The sequence below is a fragment of the Mytilus galloprovincialis genome, chromosome 8 (assembly GCF_965363235.1).
Source record: "Mytilus galloprovincialis chromosome 8, xbMytGall1.hap1.1, whole genome shotgun sequence".
Lineage (NCBI taxonomy): Eukaryota > Metazoa > Mollusca > Bivalvia > Mytilida > Mytilidae > Mytilus > Mytilus galloprovincialis.
In genome coordinates this window covers 22,627,505-22,645,254 of record NC_134845.1, presented here as the reverse complement: position 1 = coordinate 22,645,254, position 17,750 = coordinate 22,627,505, and the positions used below count along the sequence as shown (strand labels likewise).

Here is a 17,750-nt window from a genome sequence, read left to right as displayed (position 1 = left end):
ATAAATTCAGAAATTATTGCTGTTTTTATTATTGTGAAAATAGTGACAGGGTTATAATCACAATAATATACACTTGCATATTGAAAATTTTTATGAACTAAACAGGATTATTCTAAATTTTGCACACAAAAAAATTATGAAATTGAGAAAAATCGCACTTACATTTGCTGGCAATAATTTCTGAATTTTCAGTATATAGTTTTGCATATATAGCTTTCACACCATTGCACAGTGTCTTATGTTTATCCATTTGAATGTTTTTGTGTTTTTTTCATGCAGACATTTAAATGTTGATAGGTCTTGCTCATTGTTGACGGCTGTTCAGTCACTGGCTGAAAATACCTTTATCTCTGGTTTTTAGTTGTCTCATTGGCAATCAAATACCATATCCTTACTTAATTTCAACACTTCTTAATTTAAGTTATGTACATTTGAGAATATCATTTTCAAAAAGACAAAACATTACAATTGGTATAACAAATAAGGCACTTGTGTTTTAATATTTCATCTTTCACTGAGATAACACCATCAAGTAAAATGTGTGAAACAAAAACAGAAAATTAAACAAACAGCAATAAAATAACTTAAGCAAGTGTCAATAAACCTGCACAAATAACATGAATATCTAAGGTCATAAGCAAGTGACAATAAACATACAGCAATAATATATCTAAGGTCATAAGCATAAACATGCAGCAATATTATACATTGTATATCTAAGGTCATAAGCAAAAGACAATCAACATACAGCAATAGTATATCTAACATGTCTAAGGTCATAAGCAAAAGACAATCAACATACAGCAATAGTATATCTAAGGTCATAAGCATAAACATGCAGCAATAATATATCTAAGGTCATAAGCAAGTGACAATCAACATACAGCAATAATGTATCTAAGGTCATAAGCATTTAAAAAAAACATGCAGCAATAATATATCTAAGGTCATAAGCAAGTGACAATCAACATACAGCAATAATGTATCTAAGGTCAAAAGTATAAACATGCAGCAATAACATATCTAATTTCATAAGCATTAACATACAGCAATAATATATCTAAGGTCATAAGCATAAACATACAGCTTTAATAATATATCTAAGGTCATAAGCAAGAGAAAATAAACAGGTCTTGTATAAGAATATTAACAGTATCCGGGACAAGTTTGCAATTCCGCCGAGTGCAAAAGTTGTCACCTTAATTTTTGGAGTTAAGTCAAAATGAAGTTGATAACTTGATTGGTATTGGTTCTCTGATATTTGTCCTAAATATGTTTGGCTCTAGCACCACTGTTGAAAAAGTAATGCCCCTTTTTTCAACAATTTCCTCAGAGGAAAAAGAGTTTTCCTCAAGGGAAAAAGATTTCCCTTAGGGAATTTGCTGCATAATTATTTCCTTTGAGGAAATTCTTTTTCTTTTGAGGAAATTTGCCGCTTCAAATTTTCCTTTGAGGAAATTTCCTCTCAGGAAATCATTGTTCTTCAAATTTCCTCTAAGGAAATTTCTGAACATCAAATTTCCCTTAAGGAAATGTTTTTCCTCTATAAAAATTTCATAACAGTACAAACATTGACAAACAGTATAAATATATTTTCTCCTAGACTGAATTATTGATCATGTTGATACAAAAGATTATATAAAATAAACACTTTTCATGTCAAATTAACTTGTCTTCTGTTTCAGCTGCTGTGTATAATTATTCTACCCCCTACATAACAGTTCAGTGCATAAATAATTTCATTCACAAGACATCTTCCTTCAATTGGTTGAATAAATTTTGGCAACTTGTTCTTCAAACATCTTCATGATCTTCTCTGTATATTTGTTATGATGGAGAGTCATGTACATAATATTATGTACATGAATGGATAACGCATGTGTTTATTTCGACAACACACATGACAAAGATACTATTTTTTTTCTTAATTTCTCCATAATCCATCAGTGAATATGTAGGTTGTTACATTTTACACCATTGTGTCCTTGTGCATCTTTGATAGTACTCCATTTTGTTTATAAAATTGAGAATGGAAATGGGGAATGTGTCAAAGAGACAACAACCCGCCCAAATAAAAAACAACAGCAGAGGGTCACCAACAGGTCTTCAATGTAGCGAGAAATTCCCGCACCAGGAGGCGTCCTTCAGCTGGCCCCTAAACAAATATATACTAGTCCAGTGATAATGAACGTCATACTAATTTCCAAATTGTACACAAGAAACTAAAATTAAAATAATACAAGACTAACAAAGGCCAGAGGCTCCTGACTTGGGACAGGCGCAAAAATGCGGCGGGGTTAAACATGTTTGTGAGATCTCAACCCTCCCCCTATACCTCTAACCAATGTAGTAAAGTAAACGCATAACAATACGCACATTAAAATTCAGTTCAAGAGAAATCCGAGTCTGATGTCAGAAGATGTAACCAAAGAAAATAAACAAAATGACAATAATACATAAATAACAACAGACTACTAGCAGTTAACTGACATGCCAGCTCCAGACTTCAACTTAACTGACTGAAAGATTATGATTTCATCATATGAACATCAGGGACAATCCTTCCCGTTAGGGGTTTAGTATCATACCATCATAACATATATGAGAAGAACATAACCCGTGTCATGCCAACAACTGTTTTTAGAATAAATGTGTTTAGTTCCGATGCAAAGACCTTATCAGTGACTCAATATTAACGCCAAAATATGCAATCTTTAATGACTTGACAACAGTATCGTAATTATATCCCTTCTTAATAAGTCTATTCAAAGGTTTTGTAAGTTTCTGAGGTGAATACTGACACCTTTGTGCTTTATAAAGAATATTACCATAAAAAATTGGATGTGAAATACCTGAACGTATTAGAAGTCTGCATGTTGAGCTATATTTACGAATGATGTCTTTATACCGATGATAAAATTTAGTAAATGTTTTGACTAGTTTGTGATATCGAAAACCCTGGTGTAATAATTTTTCAGTTATACATAAATTTCTCTCGTTAAAATCTAAAACATTGTTACATACACGAGCGAGCGAATCGTACAAGTTGAGATATATAAACACCGTAAGATGGTGACAAGGGAACGTCACCATCTAAAAACGGATAATTAACGATAGGGAATGAAAAATCATCCCTTTTATCATAAATTTTAGTGTTTAGCTTTCCATTAGTGATATAGATATCAAGATCGAGAAAAGGGCAGTGGTCGTTGTTAGTATTAGCTTTATTTAAAGTAAGTTCAACAGGATAAATTTCATTAATATACATACTAAAGTCGTCATTATTGAGAGCCAAAATATCATCCAAATATCTAAAAGTATTATTAAATTTGTTTATCAGATGTTGTTTCGATGGGTCTTTGCTTATTTTTGTCATAAATTGTAACTCATAACAATACAAAAACAGGTCCGCAATAAGTGGTGCACAGTTAGTCCCCATTGGAATTCCGATAATCTGACGATATACGGAATCCCCAAAGCGAACAAAAATGTTATCTAGCAAAAATTCAAGGGCATATATAGTATCAAAGCATGTCCAATTAACATAGTTTTTTTGTTTATTGCTACTAAAAAATGACCTAAAAGAGTTTGAACATATATATTCACATTCTGATTTTTTGAATGCCCATTTAATTAGGTGTGTGAATTTTTTCTTAATGAGAATGTGAGGCAATGTGGTATACAGGGTAGAAAAATCAAAACTTTGAACAGATTCAAAATCACCAATATAAGCATGCAATTTATCAAGTACTTCCAACGAGTTCTTGACACTCCAAAAGTAATTTATTCCACCATTTTCGAAGGCCTTATTTGAACAATTTATTATCAGGTTTTTAATTGTACCAAGTGTGCTGGTAAGAAGAATAGACAATTTAGTAGTTGAACAATGGCTTGAAGACGAAATAAATCTATATTTGTAAGGGGTTTTGTGTAGCTTCGGAAGCCAATACATAGTTGGGACTTTCATTGTATTTGGCTCTGCTTGTAAAGCGGTGCCTAAAAGTTTATGTTTGTTACAGATTTCGTTTTCTGAAAATGGAGTAAGTTGGAATGTTGGTGAATTGGTGATTTCCTTTTTCAGAACCTCAATGTAAAATTTACGTCAAACAATAATAATATTATTAGCAGCTTTATCTGCCGGGACAAAAACAAATTCCTTGGCTAGTTCTTTTAGTTTATGTTTGATACGAGAAATAGGTTTATTGTTGTTATTGTTTATAGTAAAATGTTCTTTAAAATGTTGAATACGTATATCAACTATCTTCATTACTGAATTAAAAAAAGAGTCCAAAGATTTTTTGTCAGCTTTTTCCCTTTTTATCCATTTCATACAGTAAGTATGGAGTGAGTCGTGGATGATATTACGACACTCATTCCAATTAATAATTGACGGGAGACGATATTTAGGTCCTTTACTGAGAAATGATTTTAACTCTCGGTCTTGAACGATGTTAAGATCTCCTGTTATAACATGGGAAATGGGTCCATAAATATATTCGGAATTACTGCAATTACATGAAGTAGCTGTATTTTCACTGATATTAACATCTTTACACAATTGACTATAATTAAACACAAATTTCCGGGTAGATTTCTTGTAAATATAACAAATAAGAGGTAGCTCAGTATTGTCAAAATATCCAGGAATTTGTTCTTTAACAGAATGGTCGTTAAATATACCGGCAATATTTACAAAATCAAAGCCTTTATTGACATACTTAATTTTAATAAAATGTTTTTTATGATCTTCAGGGCGATCAATTTTGGGAAATAATTTAGAATAACAATATGCCATAATAATTTGCAGCAGTTTTGTAAAAAATTTTCTATTTCTTTTTCCAGAAAAACACACAATTGAGTTCATTTCACATTAATTAATCCAATTAGCACATTATGTAGAAAAGTATTAACAAATAAGTTTCCTCTTCAGTATAGACTTGCAGGACCTGACGATGATCATAAAAACCAAGATATCTGACCTATAAATACACAAAATAAAAAAAAGAAGTTATAAACATTATAAATGGAGAAAAAAACAGCAATATAAATAGGCTTATTTTATCATGTTTTAATTAAAGTCATAAGAAACCTCAATTTAAAAAAAATATGTATAATAATTATGTTTTTTATAACTAAATGGATAGTTTTCATTATGCTACTTAAGTACATATACTTTTTTCTGAGGAAAATTCTTTAATTTGTCCACATTTAGAAGAAGTTTACTTATTTTTAATTGCTTGCTTCCAGGAAGCAATTCGCCGATACATATTTTCCATATACATAGTGACCCGAGCGTAACCCTCCTCGTAAAAATCCGGTGCCCACAATATGCAAGGATCTGTCATTGAAATAAACAAATAGCTGATTATACATGTTAAACACGTGGTCAATACCCATGCTTTTTGTGATTTGTTTACTATAAGGTGGCAATCGGTAAAACTCAGCTTCAAAACACGGCATTTAATGAGCAGCATTATTTGTTAAATCATAACAAACAGAGAGAAAAAAAAAATTGACGATTTATATGATATACTTGTGAAAATAATGATAAAATCGTGCACAGAGGACTAAGTTTATGATGTATACATGCATTGGTTCAAAAGTTGGACAAACTTTATTTTTCATCACTCACACGTTTCATATGACTTTAACATTTGAGAAACTTTCATTTGATATTCTTACTTGTCATGCTTTATATGAGTTCTCTAATTTCAGTGCTTTGTGTCCAAGATTAAATATTCGTTGTTTAGTGCCTTGCAGTGATATTTAAAGTTTAGCCACTTGCAAAAGTTGTTATAGAATGTTCATATGCTGTGTTATTTGAACCACTGTCCTATATTATGGTCAGGTAAGAGGTTGAGTGCTCACAGACATGATATTTTTTTATTAATTGTTATTGTTTTTGAACATGTTGAACTAAATTGGATTGTTTAAATCTTTTCATGTTGGGATCTTTATTGGCTGACCTATAAAGGAAGTGTTGTCTCATTATTGAAGGCCAGCCCATCATTGGCCTTTAATTTCTTGAATCCACTTCTTTGAACTCTGGTGGATAAGTCACTCATTTACCATACCACATCTTCTTATTTTTATAAGAGTCATCATTCAAAGGCAATTACTTTTATCATGTTTATTACTGTAATTCAGAAATTATCCAGAGGTTTTTAGTAATGCGATTAATGTGACTGGGTAAGTATCGCAAAAATAAGAAATCATATTTTGATAACAGAAACATATATATATATCATGTATATATAATTGATGCAGATTTTTTTTGTAATCACAATAAGTTGTCCATTCCCTGAAAAATAATAAATGCAAGCAATAATTTCTGAATTTACAGTATATAGAAGTGGTCTTACCATTTAGCCTTGTTGTATTCTGTTTATCTTGTTTTGTCGCTCATTTCTATTGAAACTGTTTATATTTTTCATTATTTTTCTATATTTCTTGTCCTATAAAACATAAAAAGGGTTAAAACTATTATTAAACATCAGTATTTTCTTTATATACAATAATATTTAATAAGAATGAAATATTTGTGCTATTTCATTTCACAAACTTTTGGTCAGTCATGACTTTCAAAGACTTTCACCCTGGTCAATAGTTTAAAAAAACAAACATTCCCATACTTTTTCTTGGTGTTCGTACTAATTTCTCATTGGACAACAAAAACATGATTCAACTATTCTTCTATGATTTGTTTTGCTTGACTACGTTAAACTCTGAAATATTGTTTACCTGTATGTGTCTAACTCATCAAAATTTCAAATTAATATATAAATAACCAATAAGAATGCTATGCATGGCTCAGCTTGATACAAACGTACACTTTAAACCCTGAACAGTTGGAGCAAGTATGGACACAACATTCAATTCAAACTTTTCTACATTGGTTAGAGGTATAGGGGGAGGTTGAGATCTCACAAACATGTTTAACCCCGCCGCATTTTGCGCCTGTCCCAAGTCAGGAGCCTCTGGCCTTTGTAAGTCTTGTTTTATTTTAATTTTAGTTTCTTGTGTACACTTTGGAAATTAGTATGGCGTTCATTATCACTGAACTAGTATATATTTGTTTAGGGGCCAGCTGAAGGACGCTTCCGGGTGCGGGAATTTCTCGCTACATTGAAGACCTGTTGGTGACCTTCTGCTGTTGTTTTTTTATTTGGTCGGGTTGTTGTCTCTTTGACAAATTCCCCATTTCCATTCTCAATTTTATGGATACAACTCTGAATTGTAAATTTGGATTGTGATTCAATAGTTGATGCAGCATAGGTTTCTGACATTGAATGAATGTGGTCCAAGTACTTAAAAATTTTAAATTGACAATTAACCTCTAAAATGGTCCAATATTCAAAATCTTAATACATGGTTAGATGCAGCATATCAACATGATCAAAGAACCCAAATAATTCATTATTTGATGAAATCAAATAAAGTTCAATTTTGGACCCTTTAGATCTCAATGTGGACCAATTTGTTAACGGGCCAAAATATCAAAAATCTAAATGAATGGTTAGATTCAGCATATCAAAGAACCCCATATATATATATTCAATTTTTTTGAAATCAAACAAAGTAAAATATTGGACCCCAATTTGGACCAACTTGAAATTTGGGCCCATACTAAAAATCTAAGTAAATATTCAGATTCAGCATATTTACATGATTAAAGAACATCAAGAATTTAAATATTATTAAAATCAAAATAAGTTTAATTTTGGACCCTTTGAACCTTAAGATAGACCAATTTAAACAGGACCAAAAAACTAGGAATCTAAATACACAGTTAGATTTGGAATATATATATATCAAAGAACCCCAATAATTCAATTTTCTATAAAATCAAACAAAGTTTAATATTGGCCCCTTTTGGCCCCTAATTCATGTAATTTCTAAACTTTGGACAAAAACTCTGGTCACAAACCCTGTGTTTGAGTTTCATAGATTTCTGTTAACTTATACTAAAAGTAATTATGCGAAAACTAAGTGTCTTCGGACTACGACGACTACATGATAAAATTGAGAATGGGAATGGGGAATGTGTCAAAGACCCCCTTTTTTGGACTATCAATGCATTTGAATGGGGACATGTAATTACCCCCCCCCCTTTTTGTCCTGGGTTAGGAAACCCCTTTTTAAAATGACTGGATCCGCCCCTGAAGGGTCTATCATTAAGTTTGACAACTTCAGACATACTACTTTACCAAAAAAATTGACACATTTCATCCAATTTAATTTCATTCTTTACTTGCTATTTCATCCATAATATGTTAAAGAAAGAAATTTGGAAGGAGTATGATTTTAATTTGCAAGTTATACACTATCCAAACTAGAGACCTAATAGAGTAGATATATACTTGACTAAGGGAGCTACCATTTGATTTTTATGGGGGGGGCTAGGATGAAAATGTTTATCCTGTATTTTTTTTTAGCTGTAATCTCTGTCCTGCCTTTTTATTTTTCACTCTGTTCGTTCCTGCCTTTCTTTTTTTTAGTTTATCCTGACTTTTTTTACCAAAATTGTCGTCCTGACTTTTTTTTTTGCTAGTGTCTCATCCTGCCTTTTTTTTCTTCTTAAAACTCCTGTTCTGCCTATTTTTTTCAAATTTCATCCTAGCCCCCCCCCCCCCCCCCCCATAAAAATCAAATGGAAGCTCCCTAATTTAAATCAAACTTGGGGTGACTGGGGACAAAGATTTAAGGGAATAGATGACAGTTTACCTACAATGATCTAGCTTCATGGCAATGGCATACATTACAGACTACATGTACATCATGTACATGGTCATTCTTAATTGTGTTTAAACTTTGGGAGTTCATTTTTTTAATGTTTAATAACAATTTCAACTACATACATTTATCAAGATTTGATTCTACATTTATATATAATTGTGTATGTCACATGTATGTACATGATGTATTTTAATGTAAAGCATCTGAAAACTCATTAGCCGTTTCATATTTATTTCAGTTCTTCAAAAGGCAAATTTATATGAGCCTGTGCCTGAAAACAGAGATTTCTTATTAATGAGAAAGCCCCGCCCCCCCCTTTTTGGTGTGAAATATTTTGTTGATTATATAGGGAATCACTGAAGCATGACTGGAGCAAGCATCCCCCTCTGCCCCCCCCCCAAAAAAAAACAACAAAAAATATTTCTGGATCTGCCCATGTCAACCTTTCAGTCAGGTCAATGGTGAAGAGTTGTCACACAAAATAAATGATATCAAATGTTCATATGTATATGTTTTAGCTCGTGTAGGTGTAAGGAGGCAACCATTTGATTTGTAGGGCGAACAGGGTGAATAATCTTGCCTTGTAAAACTTGTGCTATAAATAAAAATTAATACATTTCCATTTAAAAATCCGTCAGCCCAATCTCATCCAGTGAAATAGATTATTATCTGTTTTCGAAATTATATGGAAGTACTTAGTAGTTCAGACGCATTGCAAGGCATTTTTTCTAAGGAGACGTGTAGACTCATTTAATTGGGGGAATGGAACCAATAAATTGATAGGATCCGATATGATCTTCCCAGTACGGAGCACCTATTTTTTTTAGGTAATTATTATTAGTGTCGGTGATCTCACAAGTAAATCAGAGAAAATATTGCATGCAAATTAATGAGCAGAGAAGAGACAATTATCAACTTGTGTATTATTCATTTTCTCGCAGTTATTTACGGTAAATTAACTATATGTATATATATCCCAAAACAGGTGTTCGGTTCTAGTACTATACAATTTAGTAAAACTGCTATATTTTGGGGCCGAAAGGGGGTCTTACTGAACCTACTCCTTTATAAATCTTAAGTAGGAATGCGTGGGTTCCATTTCATGAGACCTACACGGATTTTTTATAAAATAAATTTAAAAATTATAAATACAGTTTTCAATTCTTTCCCGGCATAGATAAAAAAAAATATGAAAATAAATAATCTTTTGAAAATAATACGATATGGTTTAATTATTTCACTTCATTATATTGATAAATTCTTTAGATCTGAAATGTTTAATTAAAACGAATTTATCATTTTGATCTACCGATAAACTTTAAATTGAAGTGACATGGTCAGTTAAGTAACCTGATTAGTTGCATGGCTGATTACCATCTTACAGGTGACCCAGTAATTTTCCATATGACACTAGCGTGTACCCTTGGGGTGTGTATAACTTATTTTTTGGGGAACATCCTGTCCACGTGTAATACTTAGCATATATTGCAACATTTGACATTAAACAAATTTTCTTTGTAGCATCGGAGGCAATTTCATGTTCAACCACACAGAAAATTTCACAAAAAAAATATGATAAAATCATAAGAAAAAGAATAAGAAATACTAACAAATAAATTTGGCATTAATAAAACGGGGATTCGTGTATTCAAGAGCTTATTTTCAGTGGACAACAACAAATGGAAGTTTTTAACGACCTTGACTGGCTATAATATATATATAGCTCTTGCACGGTCGTTCCAGTGGACATATTTCATACCAGATTACCTATTCTTTTTATATATATGACAATTATTGTTCAATCTGATACACGTACCTATAATGTACAGTATTTTGAACAGCTTCAAATATATGGGGTCCGTAGTAATACCGCAAAGGATCTCCTTAGTGCACTAAGAACAAAAATGTGCACTAAGGACCTGATGGAATGATACAACTGTTACAAAGGACATGGCATATAAAAATAGACTTTTTAAAAATTCATAATTTTAAATTTTACAATTATACCTTTTTTTAATTAGAAAGTTATCGAATGTGTATTCGACACGTGCCTAAAAAAATTGATTGTCACCTTTTTAGTGTAATAGGTAGAAATTCACGTTCGCTCAACCTTGACCCGTTCATTATCTGCTAGTATACTGTTTAAACATGTATATATGGTATTTTAAATTGTTCTCTATTTTTTTTTTCCCTTTGTTTGTTTCTGCCGTATTTATTCTGTCTGTTATAATTTTTACTTCTAAAGCAATAAAGTATTTCAACTCTTTTCAGTTTGGGAATTTTTAATCCTTTTAATTTTAAAAAGACAAATAATTGTGAACACTTCACGGAAAAGTGAGGATTTATATTTGGTTGCTTAACGTCCAGTTGCCAATACTTCATTCATTTTTCTGATGTCAGGGACCATGCCTCACAGCAAGGTTTTATAAGGATAGAACATAGGCAAATGCAAATAGATTCTATTGACTATATCTTTGCTGCTTTGGTCTCTGCATGTATACATAATGATTCATTATGTTTTATGGGATACTTAATTTCTGTTCTACAAATTTTATATTAAAATATATTCTGATTTTTCATTTTTAATGATATTTTAGTTTCTGTTGATTAGAGGCAGTACAAAAAACATGTTTTAATCATAATTAAGGTGAACCCAGCCCCCCCCCCCCCCTGTCAACGTGACACCCAACCACACCGCTTGAAAATCTTAAAATATTTTTTAATGTTATCGTTACTATATATTGAATAGGGTGACACGTTGTCGCTACATAATAACCAGATAAAATGGATCTTGTTTATACAAAAAATATTTCAAGATTGTGGTTTCTCAAACATATGGGAGTCACAAAATTTTGTTAATAAAGAATGGTTAAAAACTGTCATAAAGCAGAGATTGCTAGATCAATATATTCAGAACTAGAATTCCCTCATTCAAAATTCGTCAAAAGGTATAAACTACAAAAAATTTAAGTAAAACTTGAAATTGAAGAATATTTTAATATTTTGGACTTCAAAGACGCTATTGTTTTTTGTCGGTTTCAAACGACTAATACTAAGTTGCCGATTGAAACAGGAAGATGGCAAAACGTAATCAGAGAAAACCGCTTTTGCAGTCTATGTAACAATCGACAAATAGGTGATGAATATCATTTTATATTTGAATGCAAATTTTTCAATCAAAAACGAAAAGAGTTTTTAACTGCATATTTTACAAAGCGGCAAAATACAGTTAAATTCTCTGAAGTTATGTCAAGTACAAGAAAAATTCTCTGAAGTTATGTCAAGTACAAGAAAACCAGTTCTGAAGAAGCTTTGTTTTTTTTATAGAAAATATAAATACTTGTGTTTGTCGGCCCGTGCTTGTACTCCTGGCTTGTAACTTTTGTAACATCTCTAGCTTGTTTTGTACATATTGTAAATATTTATTGTTGTATTTGTTATCTCTGTACCGATGTAATGCATTTGCTTTATGAGAATAAAGATATATATAGTAACTTCTTTAAATATACACAAGTCATAATTACATTGGCCAGAGGGTAACTTGATAATTAGAGGATCAAAGGATTTAATTAAGACAATCCAAGACTGCTACCTCTATATTTTATTATACATATCTTTATTAGCCTCATTTAGGGTGATACAGCAATTGCAAAACGGGTAGATACGATCTGTAATCAAATAATTAAACTAATCAAAAGTTTATTTAGAGTAACCATATGCCGGATGAACAAAAAGTTTGCCATTTATTGAAAAACATATGGTTTTAAATAACAAGAAAACTTCTCTAGTATTCTAAACATTTATCACGTACCACCTCCCCCAAACCTTCGCTTCAAGCTCTAGATTCGCGCCTACACATTGTGAATTGTATTTCTTACATCACGATGCTTATTACATTAAAAAATAAATGGTATTCATCTTCAATTGTTGAAATAAAGATGAATTGTTAAAAAAAAGCATTGACATCAGTTTTAAAGTTATTGTTCATAGGAGACAGTTATGATTTATAGTCTCTTTTTAAAACGTAATATAATTTTACCTCTTGGAGTTTTTCTATATTAATTCTGTAATCGGATTTTGAAAAACCCCACCACATACTCTCATGCATATGTCACTCATTCAAGGTATAATGATAATATATGTAAACTCTTGTGTTGTTAACAAGGAAACGAAATCTCAAAAGCATTTTTGTCTCAATTTGTATCTCAAAATAGGGTTCTTTAATTTAAAAAAAAGCTTGCATAGCAATTTCCTTAAAAACAAAATATAACAAAGGCAAAGTTTTAAAACACAAAATTCATTTTTTTTTTTCTTTCATAAACTTGAAATTTTACCACGCTAAACCGTTAGGTTTATTCAACAACAACCATTAATTAATCAATAAGTAACGATAAAAAGACAATTGTGTATTGGATTAGGTTGATTGAACATGATGATTAGTGAATTTGCAATAAGCCGTTGGTCACGTGCCGAGTGGCACGCGTTGATTAAAAAGTCATTTAACTTTAAAATTACAATATCTATTGATACCTAACTTTACAGATATGAGGTATTTAATCATATCCTCCTATATATCCATATTCTCTGTGATCTTAAAACATCGTTTTAGTGTCCTCAGAGACATATATACACATGTGTATATATGTCTCTGGTGTCCTTAATGCAAAAACTTTCTTCTTAATCAGCGCCATTAAGAATTCCTTTGCGGTATTTCTACACACCGAAATATATGGCCTTATTGGTAAAATACCCACTGAAAATACCACAGTACTTAGTGTCACCAAATATTACTTCCATGGTGTCACTAATAGTCAAATTATTGTGCCGTGAAAACTGGAAATGAAGTTTAGCGGGACATAGGAAATTACAAAAATATTAGAATTGTTTACTTACATAGTGTAAGCGGGATGCCGGAATCTAAAAAAAATAAATAGTAACTATAAAGCGAGATCCGTGAACAGAACCCACAATGAGACCCCATTAGTTGTGGCTTATTTTTGGTCTTTTTAGCTAGTTTCCTTCCCCTACATTACTTGTAAGTTGATCGTTTTTGTAAAGCAGCACTCGAGGTCTGACAGTATATTACCAAGAAATGCACAAAATATTGAAAAAGAAGGTTAAGAAAATTTAAATAATGGTATGCACACACACTCCCCTGTCAGCACAGACAATTATATTTTTGTAAACGCGCCAAACTCATATCTTCCACAGTGAGACAAGCTTTACAATGTTGATGGTGGTGAAAATCTAGTCCAAATAATTATGACGTCTTGCAAGGCTATTTTATTTCTGGAACGCTTTCCTCTGACGAAGCCGAAATGTGAAACCAAATCAACAAGAAGTCTAACATTTATAATAGAACTGAATATAAAATCGAAATGTAAATGGGGAATGTATCAAAAGACCAAAGAGCAGATAGCAGCCAAAGGGCACCAATGGGTCTTCAATGCAACGAGAAAATCCCACAACCCGAGGAGGGGTTCCTAACCAAAGACAAATGGGGGGGGGGTCCAACTACATGTCCCCATTCAATACAATACAATACAATATATGCTTTATTTGAAAAACACTGCGTCACATTGACATGTGAAACAAGAGGTAAATTACAAAATACAATCACATACAATTAAAAAAAAAAAAAACAACTTAGAAATAACATATATGGAAAATTACTTTATATTATATGATATTTTTTAACTAATAAAGAATTGCATTCAAATAAATAATGGAATTCATTGCCAATTGCAGTTAAACACAGATTGCATGTCCTTTCTTCTTTTGGAATGACTTATACCATCTTCCCAGCTCTACTGGGATTGTACATTGCAGCATCTTAATTTTGAAATATATTTACGTTCGAATGGTGTTAATTTAAAAATTCAAATGCATTGATCGTCCAATAAAAACTAATGTAGAAAGGGGGGTTCCAACATGTCCAACCCTCAGACCCTCCTGGATCCCTGCCTGTGAGGCATGCTTTAGCTTGCCATTAAACAAAAATGTATACTAGTTGAGTGATAATGGACGTCATATTAAACTCTTTGATATTAAAAAAGAAACTAAAATAAAAATCATACAAAGGTCAAAAAGGCCATAACTTCTGGCTCCTGACGTGGGAAAAGTGCAAAATGCAGTGGGGATGAAAGCCTTTACTGTAAATTCCTGAAATTACAATTATATAAATCATCTCACATCTTTGCGCATTTCTTGAAATTGGTCATATTAATAAATGCATGCAATATTTTCAGAAAATTTCAATATATAGGCTTTTTAAAAAAAGTCAATCTTGTGCATGATTTATCAATGATTATACTTGCACAATTAACGCATGTTGTTCTCAAAACTAAGAGGTGTCTATGCTATTTATGACAATTTTCATGGTTCAGTGGTTATAGTTAAGTTTTTGTGTTTTGGTCTGTTTTTCTCATACTTTATGCAATAGGTCTACTATATTTGTTGTATGAAATGATTGTAAGGTGTACATGTCTAGTGGGTTGATGTCATCTGACCTTGACCTCATTTTCATGGTTCAGTGGTCAAAATTAAGTTTTTGAGTTTTGGTCTTTATCTATTAAATACTATGAGCCATAGGTCAACTGTATTTGGTGTATAGAAATATTTTTTGATCTATATGTCAGTGGCACAGGTTTTATTTGACCTTGATCTCATTTTCACGGTTCATTGATCAGTGTTTTTGTGATTTGGTCTATTTTTCTTAAACTATAAGTAATAGGTCAACTATAATTGTTGCATTGAAGCCTTGTTAGCTGTATATGTCTGCCTGGCATGGTTCATCTGACATTGACCGCATTCTCATGGTTCATTAGTCTTTATTTATTTATCTTGGTTAATGTTAAGTTTATGTGACAGTTGTGATAAAGCTTTATACTTAGGACTATCAACATATTATCAATGATTAGTAAAAGAAGGTGAGACATTTCAGCGTGTGCACTCTTCTTATTAAACACACATTAATATACATCATGTACATTAAACAGCAAAAAAAAATATTGATGCAAGATGCCATTCAATAATAACTTTTACTCTTTTATGTATAGGACAAGAACTATAGAAGATACAGAGAAATTATAAACAGCAGAAATGATAGGCAATTTAAAATTTGCAGAAGCAAACTAAACCTAAATGGTAAGGCCACTTTTATTTATTTTTTAAAGTTGTTGAACTTTAAAGATGATAATCATGATTACTATAAAAATTAAAAGATGTGGTATATTGAATATGAAAACTATCATGGCTTTAAGAAAGCAATTGTAGGCCTGTGACGACCTTCAATAATGAGAAAATCCATACCCTATAGTCAAAGAAGGCAGCTATAAAAGACCCAAAGATGAAAAATTGAAACAATCCAACATGTCCAAACTGTAAAACTAATTGCCTAGTTTATTACAAAATAAATTACAAAAAATAAATATAACCGGTATGAAACAACAACAACCACTAAATTTTAGTGTCAGACTAAACTTACAAAAACTACAGGCTCTGAACTTTGGACAGGCACAATAGGAATATGGCAACCTATGATGTAAATTTCCTGCAAACACAGACTGGACTAATGTAAATCAACTAATTTTTCGCGACTACTTTATTTTGCGTTTTATACTTTCTAGTCTTACATCACAGCTTATTATTTTTCGCAAGGTTCAAGTTTACTTAATGAATTTTAATAAAGAAAGATACATATGAAAAACATTTATTGCTGTTTCTCTCTCCATTTATAACATTTTATTTGTTTATTTTGTGTATTTATAGGTGATCAGACATCTTGGTTTTCATGATCAATAGGTCATTACTGAAGAGGAAACTTAAAGTTGAAATTTATTTACAAAGTGCATAATTGGATTAATTTGAACTGGAATGTGTGCTATCCTGCAAAAAAGAAACAGGAAATTTCATCATTATCACATGATAATGCCACTTCTATCATAGATACACAAAAACACTATTGCATAAAAGCAACAACATATTATATATATTATTCGAAAGAAAGGAGAATGCAGAACAAAGGAACACCAGTTTTATCCACTCATTTATATCGCTCCCTCATATCAAATATACGGAAGAAGATCATTGAAGAACAATTTGCAAAAATGTTTTCTCTTAGAATTGAAGGAAAATGTTATAAAGTGAATGGAATAATGTATTCACTGAATTCTTACGTAGTGGATTGAAAACTGTACACAAGCTGAAACAGAAGAAAATTTTAATTTAAAATAACACGAAAAGTGTATATTTTATTATTTAATCTGCAAATATATAAACAAATTTTTTAGAACACCACAAATGGTATGACATTCAAATTGGTTGCTTATTAATGTATTGCATTGAAACAATTACAAAGAAAACAGAATCATTTGCTACAAATTTTTTTTATAAATCATAATTAAATTTTATAAAAAGTATGAACAATACCTAGATCTAAACAGTCAGACTTTATCAATTTTCAATGTCATTAAAATGTTGAGTCAAACATTTATGAAAGTTTTGAATATCATTTGCATCAACTATACAGTCTTGTAATAATTATATTCATACTGTTTGTATACATGGTATAGCGAAGAAATGTTTAACAAGAACAAATAAGGGAAATTTGATGTTCAGAAATTTCTTTAGAGGAAATTTGAAGAACAATGATTTCATTAGAGGAAATTTGTTGTCTTGAAGGAAATCTTTTTCCCTTGAAAAAAACAATTTCCCTTGAGGAAAAAACAATTTCCCTTTGAGGAAAAATCTTTTCCCTTTAGGGAAATTTGATTTCCCTTGAGGAAAACAACTATTCCTCTAAGGAAATGGTTCAAAAAAGGGGCATAACTTTTTTAACAGTGGTGCTAGAGCCAAACAATTTTAGGACAAATATCAGGGAACCAATACCAACCAAGTTATCAACTTCATTTTGACTTAACTCCAAAAATTAAGGTGAACAACTTTTGCACTCAGCGGAATTGCAAACTTGTCCCGGAGACAAATCTGCTTTTCTGAGATGTTTTACAAGGTTC

The 17,750-nt window shown here is 31.4% G+C and overlaps 1 long non-coding RNA gene across 4 annotated transcripts; it reads left to right on the top strand.

Annotated features, from left to right (window-relative positions):
• Positions 1-5,751: 5,751 nt before the first annotated feature.
• Positions 5,752-17,104, top strand: LOC143085331 (uncharacterized). Of its 4 annotated transcripts, none has more exons than XR_012981304.1 (3): positions 5,752-5,848; positions 15,795-15,882; positions 16,507-17,104. It is a non-coding gene; the product is annotated as an uncharacterized LOC143085331 (long non-coding RNA). The 4 variants fall into 4 exon arrangements; XR_012981302.1 differs by lacking the exon at positions 5,752-5,848 and adding an exon at positions 9,454-9,563; XR_012981301.1 differs by lacking the exon at positions 5,752-5,848 and adding an exon at positions 13,752-13,852.
• The last annotated feature ends 646 nt before the right edge of the window (positions 17,105-17,750 follow it).